This window comes from Zootoca vivipara, chromosome 3 (genome assembly GCF_965207765.1).
Source record: "Zootoca vivipara chromosome 3, rZooViv2.hap1.1, whole genome shotgun sequence".
Classification (NCBI taxonomy): domain Eukaryota; kingdom Metazoa; phylum Chordata; class Lepidosauria; order Squamata; family Lacertidae; genus Zootoca; species Zootoca vivipara.
The window spans coordinates 17,908,001-17,929,624 of NC_142586.1; the positions used below are offsets into that span (position 1 = coordinate 17,908,001).

Consider the following 21,624-nt stretch of genomic DNA (forward strand, 5'->3'; position numbering starts at 1 on the left):
GCTACAAATGTGCTGAAGCCTGATAGGGCCAAGAAGCAAACACTGGGACTAAACATTTGCATAGGCTACACAGAATATGACCTCTTCAAAGCAAACTCTTGATTCAAAAGATATAATGTGGTATATTGAACTCTAAATATAGCATCACTGCTTGAAAGAGCAGTTGTATACTCGTATTTTGCAGGGACAAGGGGCACACTGCTATTGCTACTCCAGTGGAACATCTGCTATACCAGATGCACGTTCAGTTCGGGAAGGAGGAAAGCACACAACTAATAAATGCAAATGTGGTAGGAAAATGACAGACGTGCCAATTGTGTCTCTGGAAACACATCCAGCAAGTGGAGTAGCATGGGAGAGCCACATAAACAATATCACACACACACACACACACACAAGTACAACAGACTAAAATACATGTCATCTTCAAGGGTTTTCTTGCCCAGATAACTCAGGCTCTAATTTCTTGAGGGTACTTTAACTGATATATTTTTTTATGATTATGGGAAGGCGTTCAAAAATTGGCTTATTTCACCTAATTAATTATAATTTTTGACTTATAACAGTTTTACATTTAGAAAGATGGCTGGTTGCCTGATGCAACGCGGCACCTTCCTATGAAGTAAAATAATTTATTTCAGGGCCAAACTAGATTTTCACTTCATTTTCTACCATGCAGCCAAGTATCTTGCTCCCCCCCTTTTTTTTAGTCCAGGGGACTTTGGTTCTTACTGGGAAGGAAGTACATTAGAATAAGAGGCTATTCTATTATCTCCCCCACCCTGACTGTGACAGAGATTGCTTCCTGCTCCAGTGCAGCTAAGGGCCTCTGATCTTTATCTGAAGCCCTTTTCCAGGTCTCTCCTCTCAGGTAATCTTGGAGGATGATAACAAGAGAGACGGACTTTTTGGTTGTGGCTCCCTGTTTGCAGAATGCTCTACCTTGGGAGGTCCACCTGGTGCTTTCACTGACATTTGTCTAACGCCTACCTTCCCCCCCCCCCAAGCTTTTGGTGGATCATGCTGCTGCTGTTTGTGAATGGTTTTGGCTGCAGTTATTGGGGGTTGCTTTGTAGATTTTTTCTTAATTGTATGTGTTCTGATTATCATGTACTTTTTATTGCCTGTGCTTATTCCCTTAAATACATTGCAAGTAATTTGAAGATCTTTTATGTGTAACAGGGGTCAAGTAGCAGTAGCAGTGGTAGTAGTAGTAATAATAATAATGCAAGTCCCTTTAATTCGAGAGAATACAACACATTGCATCCCCACTCTGAAGGACCAGGGGAAGATCTGTCTGGCCTCAGACAATGGCCAGAAAATGAGCAGCTGCAAGGAGTATACTGCCCATCCCACCAGCAAGAATATTGTTGCAACTATCAATTTATTTGTGAATGAAGAGTGGGGGAAAGGTAGGGATGGGCAGACCTGACCATTTTAGTTTGCGCCATTTCTCAGTTTTCCAATCTTAAATTGAATCCTCCACATCAGCTTGCATTTTTTAAAAAGGTCTTCCTGAAGATTTATTAACATTTTTGTGCCAAATTCTCCCAAAGTTCACATTTCTTGCGCACGTGGTTTTGCCCAATATGCACGTTTTTGCAAAGAAATGTCCCTTAATACCATGCATTTTCGTGTCTAACATGCACTTATCTGCCATTTTACCCAAGTATATGCCCCTCCCCTCTCCATTGCTTGGCTGGAGATCTGCATTGTAAAATTTGGAGTCAATTTCGAAGGATTACTTTGTTTCCTTTAGTTCTCGTGCTGTTATAGAAAATGTGAATTATTTGTAAGGTCACAAACTGAATGGAATTTTCCCCCATATCTAAGGGAAGGTCACTGTGGCTTCTGTCTCCAGCTAGGGGACTAAGGGCTTTCAGTAGACGCATTGCCACCACCCTCTGAGCAAGAAGGCTAAAGAGGCAAGTTGGATGCATCTGTATATAACAATCTGTTAACAACTCGCCTCTTTGTTCCGGCACTGACAAATTGTTCTCCCTCTTCTTCCTTCTCCCTCCACTCGACTTCCTTTATGTGTCTTATTTTGATTTCTCTACAATGCTTAGTTAATGTGGGTGCTCTAGAAATAGATAAGTGACTCACTTTTCATCTCCTTAAGAGTAGCACGCTCTGGCAGGCTGAAACTCTCAAAGAGGGAGATAAAATCATCCAGTGAATGGTCCACTAACATGTTGTCTGACTCTACCCCTTCTCATTCATCATCATTAGTGATAGGTAAGTTCTCCTCTACTTGATCCTGAATATAATTAGTAATTACCAGCTTTTTCTGTGCGTGCTCAGAAACAAGCTCGTGTCTTTCCAAGAGCTTTCTCCTAGGTCTTAATGTTGGCGCATTCGTGCTGCTGTCACTACACACATCAATCATTCAATAATTTTATTTGTATGCCGCCTTTCCAAAGTGAAAACAATACTCAAAGCAGCTTACAGCATACAAAACAACAACTCAGGATTTTGAAACATAATAATAATAATAGAATTTTATTTAACGTTTTGGACACACAGCTGTCCATGGAGGCGCAGGTCAATTCTGTGTCCAGGGCGGCTGTCTACCAGCTCCATCTGGTATGCAGGCTGAGACCCTACCTGCCCGCAGACTGTCTCACCAGAGTGGTGCATGCTCTAGTTATCTCCTGCTTGGACTACTGCAATGCGCTCTACGTGGGGCTACCTTTGAAGGTGACCTGGAAACTGCAATTAATACAGAATGCAGCAGCTAGACTGGTGACTGGGAGCGGCCGCCGAGACCACATAACACCGGTCCTAAGAGATCTACATTGGCTCCCAGTACGTTTCCGAGCACAATTCAAAGTGTTGGTGCTGACCTTTAAAGCCCTAAATGGCCTCGGTCCTGTATACTGGAAGGAGTGTCTCCACCCCCATTTCTCAGCCCGGACACTGAGATCCAGCGCCGAGGGCCTTCTGGCGGTTTCCTCAGTGCGAGAAGCAAAGCTACAGGGAACCAGGCAGAGGGCCTTCTCAGAAGTGGTGCCCGCCCTGTGGAACGCCCTTCCATCGGAGGTCAAGGAGATACTCAACTACCTGACATTTAGAAAACACCTAAAGGCAGCCCTGTTTAGGGAAGTTTTTAATCTGCGATATTTTAATGTATTTTGGTATTTGTTGGAAGCCACCCAGAGTGGCAGGGGAAACCCAGGCAGATGGGTGGGGTATAAATAAATAAATAAATAAATAAATAAATAAATAAATAATTTATACCCTGTCCATCTGGCTGGGTTTCCCCAGCCACTCTGGGCGGCTTCCAACAGAAAAATGAAATAAAATAATTTATTAAGCATTAAAAGCCTCCCTAAACATGGCTGCCTTCAGATGTCTTCTAAAATTCTGGTAGCTGTTTTTCTCTTTGACATCTGATGGCAGGGCGTTCCACAGGGCGGGCGCCACCACCGAGAAGGCCCTCTGCCTGCTTCCCTGCAACTTGGCTTCTCGCAACGAGGGAACTGCCAGAAGGCCCTCGGTACTGGACCTCAGTGTCCGGGCAGAACAGAAAGAATTCATGAACAAATAAAACAGCAAAAAGTACACAACCAAACTGAACGACCTCCACACAAATCACAAGATCCAAAATTAAGACACAAAAAATCAACAGCACCAAACCCCTGCAAACCAGAACCCAGCCCAAGAGTGTATTCAGCAGCCTCAGCTTTTGTAGTTGGAGTCAGTCAGGGCCTGGCCCTCCCTGGGAAGGCAGGAAGCAGAACTTCCAGAACTCACAGCCAAGATGGTCCACACTTTACCACATTCACACCTGGGAACTGTAGTTCCCAACACTGGTCATTGCGCAAAGCATCTTGGGAAATTCACCCCCCCACACACACACACCAATGGAAACATACCCTGGGACAAGAGAAGGGTCAGATCACAATGCAGGATCTCAAGCAACCATGTGCAATGTCTGCAAGAAACAGAGGCCTGTTACGGATTGTGAAAATGCACGGACTGGGTGTGTGACCTGCATCTGCTGGCCCTGATGTTGTATGCCCACCCCCCTTCGCCTGGATGGCCACACATTGATGGAAATGAAAGCAAAGCCTACCATCAGCGCCAGCCCGAGACATTTTGGCACCTGAGGAGAACTGGAGGTGATGGTCTGGAAGAAACTTCACTTTATCTGGAAGAAAGCACAAAACCAGACTTCTACGCTGTCAGGAGTGGTTGTCAGGAGCAGGCCAGGAACGAATCACTCTTTATTCAAAGAAACAAGTCAGCTCAGAAGGCCAGGTCTAGTGAGCACAACAACTCTTACTGGTGGATTTTTGCCCCTATGAGGCAGTTGTGGGGGCTGAGGGTCCCTGCTTTCCCACAGTTCTCTAATTTCCCTCCTCCCCGTGGTCTCTCCCAAGCAGTCTCTCCCAATGAGACTTCATTGGCTTATCTGTCTCAGTCCCACCTCTTCATACCACTTCTGGTCCTGGGAGACCAGGGGTGAGGGGAGCTGGTTGCAGCAGGAGGAGGGGGAGACCCCCTGACATCTTCAGCAGTCAGCCTCCTCTTCTGCCGTCTCTCGGGAACTCCTCTCTGCCACAGACGATCCCTGCTCACCAAACCCTGTTACTCCTTCACCTTCCAACACTTCCTCCTCCCTGTCTTCCTCCTCTTCTCCCTCATTGCAACCCCACCGCCAACTCCCTGGCTCTGAGCCTCCTTCCCTTAGGGTTTCCCCAGCTGTTGCCTTCCACCCCTCTTCTGCAGCCAGCCAGTCTATGACATGAGTATAACTCCAATACATGCCGCCCTGTAGCCCCCCTCTCCCCGCCCACATGAAGCACATGCCGCAGGGATGGGAGAGGGCTCGTTCATTTACAATACCAGTAAAGAATGTGTATTCCATGTAAACAAAGGAGCTGCGGCTCCTTTGATGCTTGCTGGGCTGCTGTTCATATAAGACAGGGGTCCCCAAACTAAGGCCCGGGGGCCGGATGCGGCCCCAATCGCCTTCTAAATCCAGCCCACAGACGGTCCGGGAATCAGCATGATTTTACATGAGTAGAATGTGTCCTTTTATTTAAAATGCATCTCTGGGTTATTTGTGGGGCATAGGAATTCGTTCATATTTTTTTCCAAAATATAGTCCGGCCCCCCACAAGGTCTGAGGGACAGTGGACCGGCCCCCTGCTGAAAAAGTTTGCTGACCCCTGATATAAGACAAGGTGACAAGTCAGCAGGGGCACAACAGGGGCGGAGGAGGAAGCAGTGGCAGCAAAGACCGCAGGGTCCAGATGTGCCGCCAGAGGAATTTGCTTCACTCTGCATCATGCAAGGGCTGCACTGGCTACCATGCTGGATTTACATAGCTTATTAATAAAACCAGAAAGGGCTCTTCAAGGCGTGGAAGCACACATAGGATTTGCCAATATCTGCAATCACCGTATGGGTTTTTAGGGCCGTGTGGTGTGAGAGGTCAAAGGTGAGGCTAGGAAGTGAAGCTGTACCACTTTCAAAGGATTACCCACTAGAGTGTTGACCTAAATAGGTAGGATGCACACCAAACAAAAGCCTCCGTGGTCTTAAGGGTCTGGTCAAGTAGTTCACAAAAATCAAAGAGAGCTTCGGCGGGAGTAAGAAGTTGGCATGAAACACACCTGTCATTTGATGTCTTTGTAGCTGACGCCGTTTCAAAGAAACCAATGAAAATTGCAATACAGGTATGAAGTTTAATCTTCTTCTTTCTGTACATGCACCTTCAAGGCTTTGCCTTTGTGCATCTGGACTGCTTTACACTGACTACACAAGAAGTTGCCTAACATCTCGCTTTTATGTTCTGAACTTTTGTAAGGAATGTCACTTGCTAAGTAGCTAGGAATGCTCGAGGAATTCAATCACTCCGTATTTTGGAGTGAACTGACTTGTTCTGCATTTTCTGGACTAATGTGCAGATATAAATTTGATTTTTTTAAAAGAAGTATTATTATTATTAATTATTATTATTATTATTATTATTATTATTATTATTATTATTATTTCTATGCCACTCACCTGACTGGGTTGCCCCAGCCACTCTGGGTGGCTCTCAACAAAATATTAAAACACAATAAAACATCAACCATCAAAAAGTTCCCTGAACAGGGCTGCCTTCAGATGCCTTCTAAAAGTCAAATAGTTGCTTATCTCTTTGACATCTGATGGGAGGGTTTTCCACAGGGTGGGCACCACTACTGAGAAGGCCTTCTGCCTGATTTCCTGTAGCTTCACGTCTCACAGTGAGGACACTGCCAGAAGGCTCTCGGAGCTGGACCTCAGTATCTGGGCTGAATGGTGGAGGTGGAGATGCTCCTTCAATTAAACAGGGTTGAGGCCCTTTAAGGCTTTAAAGATCAGCACCAACACTTTGAATTGTACTTGAAAACATACTAGGAACCAGTGTAGATCCTTTAGGAATTATGTTATATGGTCCTGGCGGCTGCTCCCAGCCACCAGTCTATCTACCGCGTTTTGGATTAGTTGTAGTTTCTTGGTCACCTTCAAACATAGCTCCATATAGAGCACATTGCAGTAGTCCAAGCGGGAGATAACCAGAGGATGTACCACTCTGTTGAGACAGGGTAGGTAGGGTTTCAGCCAGAGTACCAGATGGAGCTGGTAGATAGTCGCCCAGGTTGCAAAATTAACCTGCGACTCCATGGACATTTCCTTGAATACTTATAGTGTTCATTCTGGGTGCTCCAAGGGCTGCATTTAAGGTCTCTATAGGCAAATAATAGGTCTTGCAAGCTTCTGGAAAGCTTGGCTGCTGCTGAGATCTACTAAGGGTACATAGAGAATGGAGTCTCAAATGCCCATACAATACATATAGATATGCTATTATAAAAAAGAGGGCTACCCCATAGGACAAAATTTTAAAACTGTAAGCAGTGTATTTAGTGTTTTTTTTTTTAAAAAAAATAAGATTAAAAAGGCAATTTAAATTGGAAACGAGATGGACAGACTTGTCAATTAACAAATTCAAAAGTGACAGGGACAAGAAGGGCACCCAGCCATTCATCCCTGTTTGTAACTCATCAGTGAAGGTGGGATAAATTTGCATTTCAGACAGTTAATTGGGAGCTCCGGCAACATCACTTAATCACTGTGCAGATCAGTGTATGACCGGAATGACAGATAAGAGCCTAGAAACAAGTTGTAGGGTGTATGTACTTGTGTAGGGCCCAAAACTCTGAAATCTTCACTATCTATATTCAAAGGCTATCTATTGAACTATTCATAAAACAGCATATTTTCGAATCATGCTAGGAGTGGATTTCTTTTATTATTATTATTTTGCTATGGAGACATAATTAAATCAGATAATATTGTTACACATGGAGAGGAGCTGCTAAGATGCGGTCTAAATTATTTATCAATAAATTGTCCAACTGCAGAAGGTAAGCATTTTTAAAGACTTAATAATAATAAAAAGAGAGAGATAATCTCAGAATGGTATATTCAACAAAGTCCTCCCTCGCTCCATCTCCCACGAGAAAAAAGGAGACTTCATTTAACAAGCATGTGTTATTTTGCTTATCTGTTTATTACCATATTACTTTGATTTGTATGGCAGATTGTAAACACTTGTAAGATTATGAAAATATTTTCTCTCTCTCCTCGTCACGCTGAAGCACTGGGATGTTTTGCATCGTGAAGGCAGGGAAATAATGCATGAACAGAAGCATTATTATGTCCTTATCCGTATTCCACCTACCGCTTGGTCACAATTTTTATCATTGCAAAAGTCAGCAGGAACGCTATCAAACCTAATGCACCTCCAAAACATTGTTGAACCACCAGGTTTTACATTTTTTAAATGCCCCTTCCCAAAAAGTTAATTGGGTTTAGCAACATTAGGATGATTGTAAAAATATAGCTAGAAGGGTTGGACTCACTAGGCGTCTGTAGGCTTTTTATTACTGAATCTTCATTTAATTATAAGAATGTAATATTGAAGGAAGTGTTGATGTGTAAACATTATGGGTCAAACCCAGAATCAATCATGCTTGGTGTACACTCATTGAAATCAATGGGACTTAAGTTAGGGTCCTCTAGATGACTTGTTCATTGAGTGTTCTTCCTGATTTGCTTGCACAAAGGTTATACAGAATTAGATGACATCTGGTCTACGTATAATGACCATCCTTTCTGATTTGTTTATAGGAAAGTTATGTGACGAGTATTTCTCCTGTAGCGGCAAAGACAGAGAACTGGCAACTCTTCACTCGTTGCACTGCTACAGGAGTTTGAGGACGGGGCTAACAAGTTCCCAGGAGCAACAACAAAACGAAATATTTTATCATTTACCTATTCAACCAGATCAGACCCTTTATTTAACATTTCTCATTTGATCTCCGCCTTCAGAAAACCCATTCATATTTCAAGACCTTTTCATAAACTTTCCAAAGAATGAACTGTAGCAGATGTATTCCAGCTGCGGCTGAATGTGCTGTGTTTGCTCAACCCTGAAATGATCTTTTTTAGATGTGAAAATAAAATGCTTCAACAGAGCTGAGGCATAAATACACAAATGACCAAGTATGGGAAAGTGCCTGCGAAACAAAATGTTTCCATTATCCATTAGAGTGTTTTCAGGGTTTCCTGAATGAGACCCAGATATTGACTCAAATAGATGGCGCACTTCAGCCAGATGAATAATATGTGCTCTTTTTAGATGACAGACAGGCCCACGGATGTAATTCGGGTGCACATTTCATTTGCAATTCTGCTTCCTGCTCTAATGAGGCATCTTCATGATGTACAGCAGCGACGGAGGGATGGCCCTTCACATGCTGCAGGAATACAACTCCCATCAGCCCCAGAAAGCATGGCCAGTTGTCAGGGGTGGTGGGAATTGTAGTCTAACAGTACCAAGAACACTGCCGTTAACCACCTTGAGCAGCAAAAGTGGGATGCACAAAAATAACTAATAAACATAATCAGATAGTGACATTACATCCTACTGCCTTTTTTTCTAGAATTACACACACACACACACACACACACACACACACACACACACACTTGTGTATTTGGTTTGCTTTGGCCTTGTGTCCCACTCTGTAATAGAATCATAGCTGCCAAGTCTCCTGTTTTTCGTGGGAATCCCCCGTATTTTAAACCGTTTCCCGCTGGCAGCCCGGATTGGAAAAAATCCCGTAAATTCCCTGGATTTCAGTACCTGCCAGGGAGGCTCCTTCCGCGCATGTCTGGACATGCGCAGAACCGATTTCGGGTGCTTTGCCCATGTCTGAAATCGGGCAGAGCGGCACCGGAAGTAGCTTCTGAGCATGCGTAGAAGCAACTTCCGGTGCCGCTCTGCCCATGTCTGGGCACCAGAAATCGGGCAGCGCCGGCACCGGAAGTCGCTTCTATGCATGCTCAGAAGCTACTTCCGGTGCCAGCTGCTGATCCTGGATTTTTCTAACCAGGAGTTGGAAGGTATGAATAGAATACAGCGAGGCCACAACAAATCAAATGCATAACAACTATGTAAACTACATAGTCTAAAGTCTAAGCTGAAAAAACCTGCCACCCTATTTGAAATAACTCTGTCACATTTGAGTCAATACTTCTATTCAAACCCGACACCTTGTAGCTGAGCTTGAGAACTCACAAAAAGAGCTAAGAACAATTTTAAACTAAGAAGCTGAAAGGGACATGGCAGGAAACTGAAGAAACAAAACAAGAATTCTGAACTGACAGGACCCAAGGAAACAATTTCCACTGCAGCGCTGATATGGAATGTGAAGTACATAAACATTAACAACATTCAGCACATGGTCTGTGGCTTTTCCCAATCAGCTGACTTCAGATAAATGCACCAGGTCCCACTGGTTTGATTACTAGGGGCTGGGAATGTGGCTTTCAGTTCTGATGATCACCAAGTCAAGATGTTCTTTTTATTTGTTCATCACCTGATTTGCTCAGTCCAGGGCTACCAACACAAGAAGAAAAACAACCCCACAACTTCCACCAATTTCTTATTTTCACCACACAAAGACTTAGTCCTATATTGAGCAGCCACATAAAGGCCAAGTAACCTTTAGCATGTTGAGCAAGGGAACTGCTCACTTTCTATTTTAGGCTTGCTCAATGGCCCAGGGTGCACTCACACCCCTGCCCTGAGCTATGCAGAAACTCTCCTGACCTTAGCTGCCAAGTATCCCGTTTTTCGCGGGAAACCCCCGGATTTTAATCTGTTTCCTGCTGTTCTCCCGAATGGAGAAAAATCCCAGAAATCCCCCAGATTTCCTACCTGCCAGGGAGCCTCCATTTTGGGTGCTGCTCTTCCCATGTGTGGGCACCGGAAATAGGGCAGAGCGGCACCGGAAGTCGCTTCTACGCATGCCCGGCAGCCATCTTGGTGGTGGCCGCATGGCGGCGGCCGTCACCAAGATGGCCGCCGGACATGCGTAGAAGCGACTTCCGGTGCCACTCTGCCCTATTTCCGGTGCCCACACATGGGAAGAGCGGCTCCGGAAGTTGCTTCTACGCAACTTCCAGTGCCGTGCCACTGCTGATCCCGCATTTTTCAGCGGGAGACTTGGCAGGTATGCGCCTGACTTCTCCAGATGTTTTGCTTGCGGGGAGGGATCATCACCTTTGTTTTGAAGTCGAGTATATGTGGCAGCTTCAATTAATATAATCCAAAGCGCTGTAACAGACAAACCCTATACTCGACTGCGCTAGATTCTAGAGCAGCAGATTGCTTTATGGATACAAATTCCAACCTAAGCATCAGGTGACCGTTTACTGTCTTCCTCCAAGCTCTTTAGCTCTGCTGCTTTATGTTCCCTTAAGAACCCATATAAAGGCATTTGGGAATATTTTGGTGCACCCCACAGTTTTTATGGCTGGTCTTGGACAGCGACATGCCTGATGCTACGTGAATCTGAGTGTAGCAGACCCCCCAGGTGTCCCTATCTTCCAGGGACAGTCATCCCGGTTTCTGCTCTGATCCTGGATTGTATCTTGCTTTTCCTTAGTATGACTCTATTTTCAGCAGAGAAATGTTGGCAGGTATGGAGTTATCTGACTCCCAAGCCCTGTATGGGGAAGGTGTTGCGTCTAAAGTTTTATTTATATATATATTGGAAGCTGCCCAGAGTGACTGGGGCAACCCAGATGGGCGGGAAATAAATAGCACAATAGCATAATAATAATAATAATAATAATAATAATAATAATGGAATAGGGCATCCCTATTTTCATCAGAGAAATGTTGGAGGGCATGCTGTAATGTAAAGATTACATTCAAGCTTAGTCAAGCAAGGGTGCGTGGGGTGTGTGTGCCTCTTTCCACTGGTAAATAGACCACTTTCCCCACAGGAACAGCAAACAGGGGGAGAATGGGCTTTCTCCTGCTCTTCCTGTACATTTTTCTTTCGGCAGTGGTGGCATCATGACAACCAGGACAGGGTATGTAAAGAGCAAAACAATGGGTGAGGTGGAAAGCCCAGAATCGCTCCCAACCTCACTATCTGCCTAGCCCTACAAGCATTCCATTTTTTAAAGTCCTATATTCCATCTATCTCATCTGTGGTTTTTGTGCGAATGCATGAATAACGTCAGCTGTGCTTTAAAATTCCAACACACCAGCAGACAGAGAAAACCCATTGACTTTATAAAGCTCTTCGCTTTATGTCCCTGGTTCACAAACACTCCTACTACATCAAAATGGCACCTCTGCTTAGGAATCTTGATTGAGGGAGTAGAAGGGTATTTAAGAGCTTTCAGAGGGATGCTTGACAAATATCTCACTGGGCTTGTGGGGCATGTGGCTGGTTCTTCAATTTCTTTCTCCTTTATTGATTGATGTCTTCAGCTTGGACACTGCGCCCTTGATGGGAGTAGAGAGAAGGAAAATCCCTTCAGATTTAAGTCCTGATTGTCTACCTGTTTGGAAGAAATCCCTTGACTTTGGAATTTAAACTCTTGAAATCCTACTGAGAGCTTGGAAATCCACTAACAGGGCTTCCACTACAATAGGTGGTTCGGGGATTTTACTTCCTGTTGATGTAGGGGCCAGAAAGAAAGAAAGAAAGAAAGAAAGAAAGAAAGAAAGAAAGAAAGAAAAAGTCTGAAGCTTCCATTATTGTCAATAAAGCATTATTCTTACCTAGGCCAGCAGATACAAACAGAGAAATATATCTACTGAAAAGTTTTTATGATTCTGCTGTGTTTGCAGTCATGATTAACATAAGCCACTCTGGACACAGTGTTAATTATGTGTTTTCTCTCAAAGATACTGATTAAAATACATTTACATATTTTAATGCTTTCTTCAAATAATTAAACTTTTAAAAAATCCAAACAGAGAATAAAACTCATCACACATTTCATTTAAGACTTGGCAGAGATATTCGAGGGTTTTCTTTTTTCTTTTTGGTGTTTTTTTTTTAAAAAAAGAATACTAGCCAGCTGAAGTCTCAGGGCACAATATGAAAAGAATAGCTCAGCTATAAATGTGAGCTAAGAGAAATAGGGAGGAAGATGGAAGAGAATGAACCCTGTAAATAAAGCAAGCTATTGAAGTCTGTGTATTTCTTTGCATTTAAAAGTTATCTTCAGAATCACTTGGCATATTGAGAGGGCTGATACTAATGTTTTTGATAATTTGATTTCTCCAGAATCTTATTTACTACCTGTATTTATTATGCAAATCAGCACACGCATACAAGAAATCCAGAAATGCAAGGGAAACACTTCTCATTGAAATAAGTGGGTTTCTTGCTGATGAGCAAGACAGCCGCTTGCATTTCATTCATTGATACATTAGGGCCTTTACAGCATTTAGGAATGAGGTTCTTTTGTTTATTTTACAACTCATTGGAATGGAAAGCAATTTGTCTCAAACATTACTCGGAGCCATCAGACAACGAAAACAACGCTGCCATATTTCAGGATCTATAAAGTATTTTGGGGGGAAGCAATGTCATTCAAGTGAGGGCTCATCTATTGGCCGGGAAAGCCCACAGTTTAGTGAAGAACTGGAAGAAATGGCATTTGGGTTTCCCACGGATTGCTGTTTGTTCCCATTTAGCACTAAAGAATGGATTTTTGGGGGCGGGGAGCGGAGTGAAGGCAAAACTGTTCAGACCCATGCTTTCTTGGCAGGGGCGCAGCGTGGGGAAGAGTAGGGGATATGGCCCTGGGCACAGATTTTTGAGATGGCACAAGGTGCAACCAAGCGCCCCCGCTACAGGCTCCCACACTTGGCAAGCCATGGCCGGGATGGGCCTTCAGGGCTGGGGCAGTGGTGGAGCCTCCTTCCCCTCATGGCCCCTGCGCACATCCTGTCCCTGGGCCAGTCAAGAGGGAGGGAGGGGGAGGGCACCACTGCCACCACCGCACACCAAGGAGAGGCAAAAGAGTCTGGTAGCTGCCTCCTTATTTGTGAATGGGGCCCCACAGCCCTCAAGTCTGCCCTCGTTGCATGGCTGCTTTGAGCCACTTTCTCCCTTCCCTTGACATCAGCTCAAACCACTGCAGCTTGGCTGGCAGTGAGGGCTTGTGCTGGTGTGGCCATGCTCCACACCCCAGCATGCGCATGCGCCTTGGTGTCAGGGACTAGGCAGAGGAGGAATGGTGGAGACCTCCTTCCCAGCCTGACCCTTCTAGAGAAGAAGAAGACAGTTCAGAATTATAACAGGGGTTTGAGGGAGGTCACAGTTCAGAAGAAGATGAGGGGGGGAGTTGGGAAATAATGGGAGAGGAGGATGAGGTAGAGCTGGAGCAGCTGGCTGACACGTTGTTACTAGAAAGCATTCCGGACCCACCATCTCCCAGAACCTGGCGGGCCTTGAAAGTAGGAGAGCAAAGAGCTCAGAGACAGATGGCCCTAAGTGGCAACCGTAAAGGGGTAGTGCTGTTGATGAATGAGGATGTGGGAGAAAAGTAGGGTGGAGATTTACGTGGGACAATTCTGAGAGGCTGCATTCCCAAGCCTCTTTCTGTGAATAGCGAATAAAAGCAGATGGTAAGGACTTTTCCTTGTCATGTCCATTCCTGGCAACCTGCCGTGGGAGTTGGCTTTTCTGCTGCCTGACACTCGGTCACTGAAAGCATGCACTACACCACTGTTTCTAGGTACGGGAGAAGCAGAAGTGTTGATGACCCCTGAATCGCAGTCTGAAGCTTTGGCTCTGATGTTTAGGTGAAAAGCCATAGCTCAGTGGCAGAGCACATGCTTTTGATCAAAAAAAACCCCATATATTTAACCAGGAATTGAAGTCATTTTATAAGCTCCACCTGGATTCATCTTTTGCTTGTTTCCAGAGCGATAGGGCTCACAGACTTCTGACCCAATCTCTAGGGCAGGCACCCCCAAACCCCGGCCCTCCAGATGTTTTGGACTACAATTCCCATCTCCCCTGACCACTGGTCCTGTTAGCTAGGGATCATGGGAGTTGTAGGCCAAAACATCTGGAGGGCCGCAGTTTGGGGATGCCTGCTCTAGGGTATGAGGTTAAATCTCAAGAGATGCTTTATTGATTCACTTGCTTCAGAAGCTGATGATAGTTGAGCGAGCAGGACTGGTTAGGTATGTATATGGTTTTGTGTATGGTTGATGTTTTTAAGATTTAAGGCTTTAAATCTTACAAGCTATGACATCTCTTCATGCTTCTGATGTTTTTTTTTATTGCTGGAAGCATACAGCTTGATCCCTCCCGATGTCAAGTTTCTTCTGTTTTTAATCCTTCTGAAAGGTGTGAATTGCTGTTGAGTCCTATTGGGAGAGAAATCAGAGAAAAATCTTGCTAGCGGTACCCTGGGTTCATCTACTTCTAGAGCATTTCTAGCTAGACAGGGGAGGGGTGAAGTAAAGTATGAACTGCCGAAGGTTCAGATTGCATTTTATTGTCAATGTACCAAATTCACACTTCCCAAAGCAATACACAAATGGAAATATACGGTAGCTATCTGTTGGAATTCACACTTCTCTGAATTTTGCGATGCAATTCTCAATTAAAAACACATTAAAAGGCACATATTAGGGGAATTAATGTACAAAAATGTATAACAGCGGAAATCACTTGCAAAGATGCTTACTGTATATCATATAACTGCATACAAACCTGTCTATAATTTGAGACATGCAGACAAAAATGCGTAACATTTTCAATGTTTTTTGAAAACGAAATCTCAAATTGTTGCACCAGTAGAGCAAATTAACTTAATACTGGTAAAATGAAAGAACTGAAAGAAATGAAAATGGACAGATTTATCTACTCTTAGCTACATTTAATTCTGTAACAAAACCTAAGCAAATGTAACAGAGACCATTTCAGATTCTTTCTTCATTTATCCCTGCCACTCCTTCCTTCCTTGCTTTCTCTGAATTGGTATCCAAAGTAGTTCAAAGGGGGATGTTCCAGAAGCACAAGGATTTCTGCTTTTGCGCAATGGAACATTAATTCTCCCCCTCTCCTTTCCACATGGATCCACTAAATATGTTGTAGGGGTTACGCCAACCTGCTGGACAAGATTTCTAGCTAGACAGGGGAGGAGAGGGGGAAAGTCCCATTGCGCAATCAGAAATCCTTACAGTGGTGTTTTAGATTGCAAACTCCTTGTGGGTAGGGTCCAGACCTCTTGTGCTCTGTAAAGCACAACACGCAATTGTAGATGGTTGCTGTGGTAGTTAGTAGTTGTTGCTGCTGCCGTTGTTGTAACCATCACAAATCAAAACTTTCCTCTGAGTTAACATGAATATAGAGTTTTTCTGTAATTCCAGCAATAATGTACAACACTTTGGCTTAGCTATAATATGATAACATTATTTCCTTTTGAAGACACGACAGGTGCACATGTTTTTTCTAGATTTTGGGTTAACTATTTCTCTGTTACTGATTCTTCGATTCAAACATGGTTTTTATCAGTGCGATTTTATATTTTTGTCATTTGGCCGGTGCATTGAATGACACAATAACAAAGTTACTGATCTGGCAATTCAAAAATTATATTAACATTGCAATGATGCACCTTTTTGTTTCAATTGTATGTAGGCAATGGAACTGGAGAGCATTACTTTTTAATATATATATATATATATATATATATATCTATTTTTAAAAGAACATTTAAACTCATTAGAATTCACAGCTACCACGTGGAGCAGAAAGTAAGGCTTGAATGGTACTGCAAATTCCATTTCAAGCGAAAAACATTATCAAAGCCATCAATTTTTAGGAGGCAGCCAAGAGCTGCACAATATTACTTCAGTTTTTCTATTAATAACACATCTTGCTCCCATTACCACTATTCCTGTTTTGCTCAGAAGGGGGTTATAAATAGGGAGAGCCTGTAATCTAGTAATGTGAATAAATTCAATCAAGCACCTACTAGGCCTGATCCTGTGAGCTTTAAATGGCGAAAAGGCTTTCTGATTTATATAGTTTTCTAGCATCCAGCACCTCAGAGTGATATACATGATGAGAGACATAACACAAAAAGCTTATGCAATTCCAAAAAAAAGAGAGAGATTTAAATAATCATCTTATAAAACTTTCCCATTTAACATGCACTTCACGGGGTGAAATAGCATAAAGAAACTGCAGATAGAATCCTAAGGTCTATCTCAAAAACAAAAACAAAAAAATCAGCTGGAGAAATGAAAATGAAAGTACTGTGATGATTCATCTGAGATTAACTTTAATCAGACAATATCCGCCCTCACCCCTCCCCTCAGGTGGGCGAGGTTTGCGACACCGTGCGGGGCTTACCTGGCTGGTGACGCCTACCTGGCTGCGTTGGGCCTATGACCTGCCACCCGGCCAGCGAAGACAAAGGGCACCTGGCCGGTGGGGGCGGGAGTAAGGCCAAAGAAAAGGGACTGGAGCACCGTGGCGAAGCCTCTTTGTCCTTCTTCCTGCTCCAGTCAAGGTTCTCTCCTGGATTGTCGCTGGATTCCACAGGGCTTGAGGTAGGCCTCCTTGTCCTTATGAGGGTTTTGGCTGGTTACTTTTAATTGTCCTGAGGGGGCTGTGCTGCCCCCCCCAGCCGAACTGAGGGCCTTGCAGCCCTGGGATTGGGAGGGTTACGATGGGGAGCCCTGGATCAGGATCGGCGGCGTCTGCGGCCTCGGCTTGGGGCCGGGGCTGCTTGGGGGGGTTGTGCCGCTTCGTGCCCCCCCCATGGTTGGTTTTTGCAGAGGGTCTTTTCGCCGGGAGGCCTCGGTTTCGCGGGGCCTCCCGGCCGCCGAAATGCGGCCACGGCTTGGGGCTGGGCCGCATGGGGGGGGGTGCCTGCCGCTTCGCGCGGCCTTCCTCTCCCCCCCCCCCGAGCGTCATTTTTGCCGGGAGGCCTCCCTTTCGCGGGGCCTCCTGGCTGCCGAAATGCGGCCGCGAATTGGGGCCGGGCCGCATGGGGGGGTGCTGGCCGCTTGCGCGGCCTCCCCCCCCCGGAGCGTCTTTTCGTCGGGAGGCCTCGGCTTTCGCGGGGCCTCCCGGCTGCCGAAATGCGGCCGCGGCTTGGGGCCGGGCCGCATGGGGGGGGTGCCTGCTGCTTCGCGCGGCCTCCTCTCCCCTCCCAGAGCGTCCTTTCGCCGGGAGGCCTCGGTTTTCACGGGGCCTCCCAGCTGCAGAAATGCGGCCGCGGCTTGGGGCCGGGCCGCATGGGGGGGGGTGCCTGCCGCTTCGCGCGGCCTCCTCTCCCCCCCCCCCGGAGCGTCTTTTCGTCGGGAGGCCTCGGCTTTCGCGGGGCCTCCCGGCTGCCGAAATGCGGCCGCGGCTTGGGGCCGGGCCGCATGGGGGGGGGGTGCCTGCCGCTTCGCGCGGCCTCCTCTCCCCTCCCAGAGCGTCCTTTCGCCGGGAGGCCTCGGTTTTCACACGCTCCGGTTTTCCCGGAGCGTTTTTTCGTCGGGAGGCCTCGGCTCTCGCGGGGCCTCCTGGCGGCCGAAATGCGGCCGCGGCGTGGGGCCGGGCCGCATGGGGGGGGTGCCTGCCGCTTCGCGCGGCCTCCTCTCCCCCCCCGAGCATCGTTTCGCCGGGAGGCCTCCCTTTCGTGGGGCCTCCTGGCTGCCGAATTGCGGCCACGGCTTTGGGCCGGGCCGCATGGGGGGGTGCCGTCCTCTCTGCTTCGCGCGGCCTCCCCCCCCCCACGGGAGCGTCCTTTTCGCCGGGAGGCTTTGGCCTTCCCCGGGGCCTCCCGGCCGCCAAAATGCAGCCGCGGCGTGGGGCCGGGCTGCATGGGGGGTGCCTGCCGCGTCGCGCGGCCTTCCCTCCCCCAGGAGCGCTGTTTCCTTCGTCGGGAGGCCCCTGGCCGCAAACAATCAGTTGCACCAGTTTCATCAGTTTCATCAGTATTCATCAGTTTCATCAGTATTCAATCAGTTTCATCAGTATTCATCAGTTTATGCATATGTGGAACTGTCACTAATAGACAGAGGCACAGGGCATCAGTACAATGGGCGATAAAACAGAGGTTGGTTGTTCATGCCCACCCAGGGGCAGATGTGGGCAGGATTCATGAATTGCAGGGGGTTGAGCTAGATGACCCCCAGGGTTCCTTCCAACCCCGCAATTTTCATTAGCAAGGAGTGCAGCCAATGAGAATACAGGCAAATCCGAAGAGCCCAGTGACCTTTTCTGAGAAGCAACCTTTCCAACGTTGCACCATGGCGGTGCTAGGGCCGGTTGGGATGTCCTTCCCGGGTCCAAAAAGGGCATGTGGTGTGTATTGTGATTCAGTTGGCATGATTTTAACCTTTTTTATTCTTTTCACACAGTTTAGCGTGCGTGTGCGCAGTTAGGTTGGCTGGTTCTGTCCTGAGTTTAGGTGATCGGTCAGACAAATAGCAAATCATATCTCATACCATTTAAAAAATAAATAAATAAAATAAAATAAAACAAAATAGATAAGAGAGAGCGAGAGAGAGAGGTTTATAAATTAACAAATAAACAAACAAACAAATAAATCCAAGTTTGTCTAGAGCAGCATAGACGCCCTTTATCCTCTAGGTTGCAGGTCATGGCCAACGGAAGAGAGGAGAGTTCCCCCCCTCGTCCAGCTGAGCGTGCCTCCAGGGCCTCAGCAAAGGGCACTCCTAGCAACGCGGTTAAAGCAGCCAAGAAGATTAAAAAAAGGGCGTTATCGTCGGGTAGGAAAGTCCCTCCCATGAAATTAGTACTCCCTAAGAGAAAGGTTAGGGTGGATCAATTGGACGGTCCCTCCACCTCTGAGGCTGGGCTCTACCGGGCCTCCCCTAAGGTGATAAGATGTGTTTCACCACCTGAGTTGGTTTCTGAGAGCGATGCTTCATGGGCCAGTGTCGACGAGTTGCAGGAATTAAGGCGAAAAAACCGTATCCTGCAGCGTCGTCTGGCTAAGGCCAGGGATAGGTCAGGATCCCCTCATAGACGCTCGCGCGTAGGGAGGCGTAAGCACAGGCGCAGGTCACCGGTTTCCAGCTCGACAGACAGCTCCTCCAGCCCCGATTTGCGCAGGACACGACGCGGGAAGAAGAGGTCGCGCAGTTCTAGAAAACATGGGCGCAGGCGCCAGAGGGATTCTTTGATGAGGAGCGATGAGTCCGATGAGGAGCGTTGCAAGGGCTTCTGGGTCACAAATAGCAAGGCTCCCGGATTGCCGAGCTGGATCTGGGAACGGCGCACTCGGCGTCACCGCCGCGCCTTTGGGGCCAAGGAGCCGTGTGGCGAAGATGGATTGGATGCTAAAGGGAAGGTACGGGCATCCAACTTTAAGAGGGCAGATCAGCCACCCGGTATTAGGCTAAAAAAGAAGCTGCGCAACAGCATATTGAATGGGGAATTCGTGGATATGTTTTCTCTCCTTTCTCCAGCATATGTCTGTAGCTCAAAATACAAACCAAAATTGCAAAAAAAGAGGGAGAAAGTCGAGGTAGACAGGACCTTTGATAATTGGCTAGTCGCCTATGCTTCTTATATGGGGTTAGTGGCTGCCGCTTACCCCGACCGGGCTTGGCATCTGGCTAATTACTTAGGGATCATCCTGAAGGCCAGGAAGATGGCGGGGGACAGTGCTGCCTTGGAGTATGATGAGGAATTTCGGGGACGGGCGGCCGCGGATCCCAAGGCACGCTGGGACATAAAGGACAACGACATTTGGTCGGAAGTAGTGGCTCCCCATTTCCGTAAACAGCCGCATGGGGACAAATCGGGAAAACCCCCCTCGAAAATGCGGAGGGTGGTTACATCTGCGTGCTGGGAGTACAACAATGGGCAGTGTAGCAGGGATAGTTGCCGCTTTGACCATGCGTGCGAGCGTTGTGGCGGTTCACACCCACGTGCTAAGTGTTTTCGTGCCAGGCTGCCTTTTCGTGGCTATCGGAAGACGGGTTCAGGGAGCACGTTCAGTGACGCTAAAAGAGATTCAGGAGCCTCCACCTCAGGAACCCAACAGGCTAAGGCCAGCTCTAAGAAGTGAGGTTTTCTCCACCCTGGCCCCGACCCCGGTTTCCTTGGCAGCAATGTTACCTTTCCTGCAAGCTTATCCCAACAGGACGGCGGCCACCTACCTGGAGGCCGGTTTTCGCCACGGTTTCCGCATACCAGTTTCCAGTCCACCGGTATCCAGAACCCCTCCCAATCAGAAGGCAGTAAGGGAAATGCCCTTGGTTGCGGCCAACAAAATCGAGAAGGAGCTGCGTCTCGGCAGGATAGCGGGTCCTTTTCCTGCCCCCCCGTTTAAAAAATTTATAGTTTCCCCGCTGGGCATAGTGCCCAAGAAAACCCCGGGTGAGTTCCGCATGATTCACAATTTGTCTTATCCTAGGGGTGGGTCTGTAAATGCTGCCATACCACGGGAATATTGCTCGGTAAAATATGCGTCTTTGGATGTGGCTATTAAAATGATTAGAGAACTGGGCCCAGGGGCTTTATTAGCAAAATGTGATATTGAGTCAGCCTTCCGGCTGCTACCAGTTCACCCGGAGGATTTTTGGCTCTTGGGTTTTAAATTCAATGACAGCTGGTTCTTTGATAAGGCCATGCCTATGGGATGTTCTGTGGCCTGTGCGGCCTTCGAGGCCTTTAGCACATTCATTGAGTGGGCCATCAAAACAAGCTCTGGCTCCCCTTATGTGTCACATTACTTAGATGACTTTCTGATAATGGGGGCCCCTAATACCCCCACCTGCACCCGGGTTTTAGATGGTTTCATGCGCCTGGCGGCGGACTTTGGCATACCGTTGGCCGCCGATAAGACGGAAGGCCCTTCTACGGTTCTCACCTACTTGGGTATTGAACTCGACACTCAGCAGCAGTCATCACGTCTCCCCCAGGCAAAACTTGATTCCTTGAGAGTGCTATTGGAATCAATGTTACAGGCCAGAAAGACCACCCTTCGCCAGGTCCAATCGCTAATGGGCCATCTCAATTTCGCTTGTAGGGTGGTCGCACCGGGCCGAGCATTCTGTGCTCGTCTGGCACGTCTAACAGCCGGGGGGGTTGCCCCTCACCATCACATAAGGGTGACAAGGCAGGTAAAGGAAGATATAAAGATTTGGCTCGCATTTCTGCGGGACTATAATGGGGTCTCATTCTGGCAAGAGGTCGTCGACCCAGGCATTGAACTCCAGGTCCATTCGGATGCCTCTGGCCGCCATGGGTTTGGCGTATTCTTCAGGGGCCGCTG

At 46.8% G+C, this 21,624-nt stretch overlaps 1 long non-coding RNA gene across 1 annotated transcript in view; it reads left to right on the top strand.

Annotated features, from left to right (window-relative positions):
* The window catches only part of LOC148686172 (uncharacterized), a 92,738-nt gene extending 84,442 nt beyond the window's left edge, over positions 1-8,296 (top strand). Inside the window, exon 3 of the long non-coding RNA XR_015948857.1 lies at positions 8,170-8,296. This is a non-coding gene — a long non-coding RNA (uncharacterized LOC148686172). The remainder of the gene's footprint in view (positions 1-8,169) is intronic.
* Positions 8,297-21,624: the final 13,328 nt, after the last annotated feature.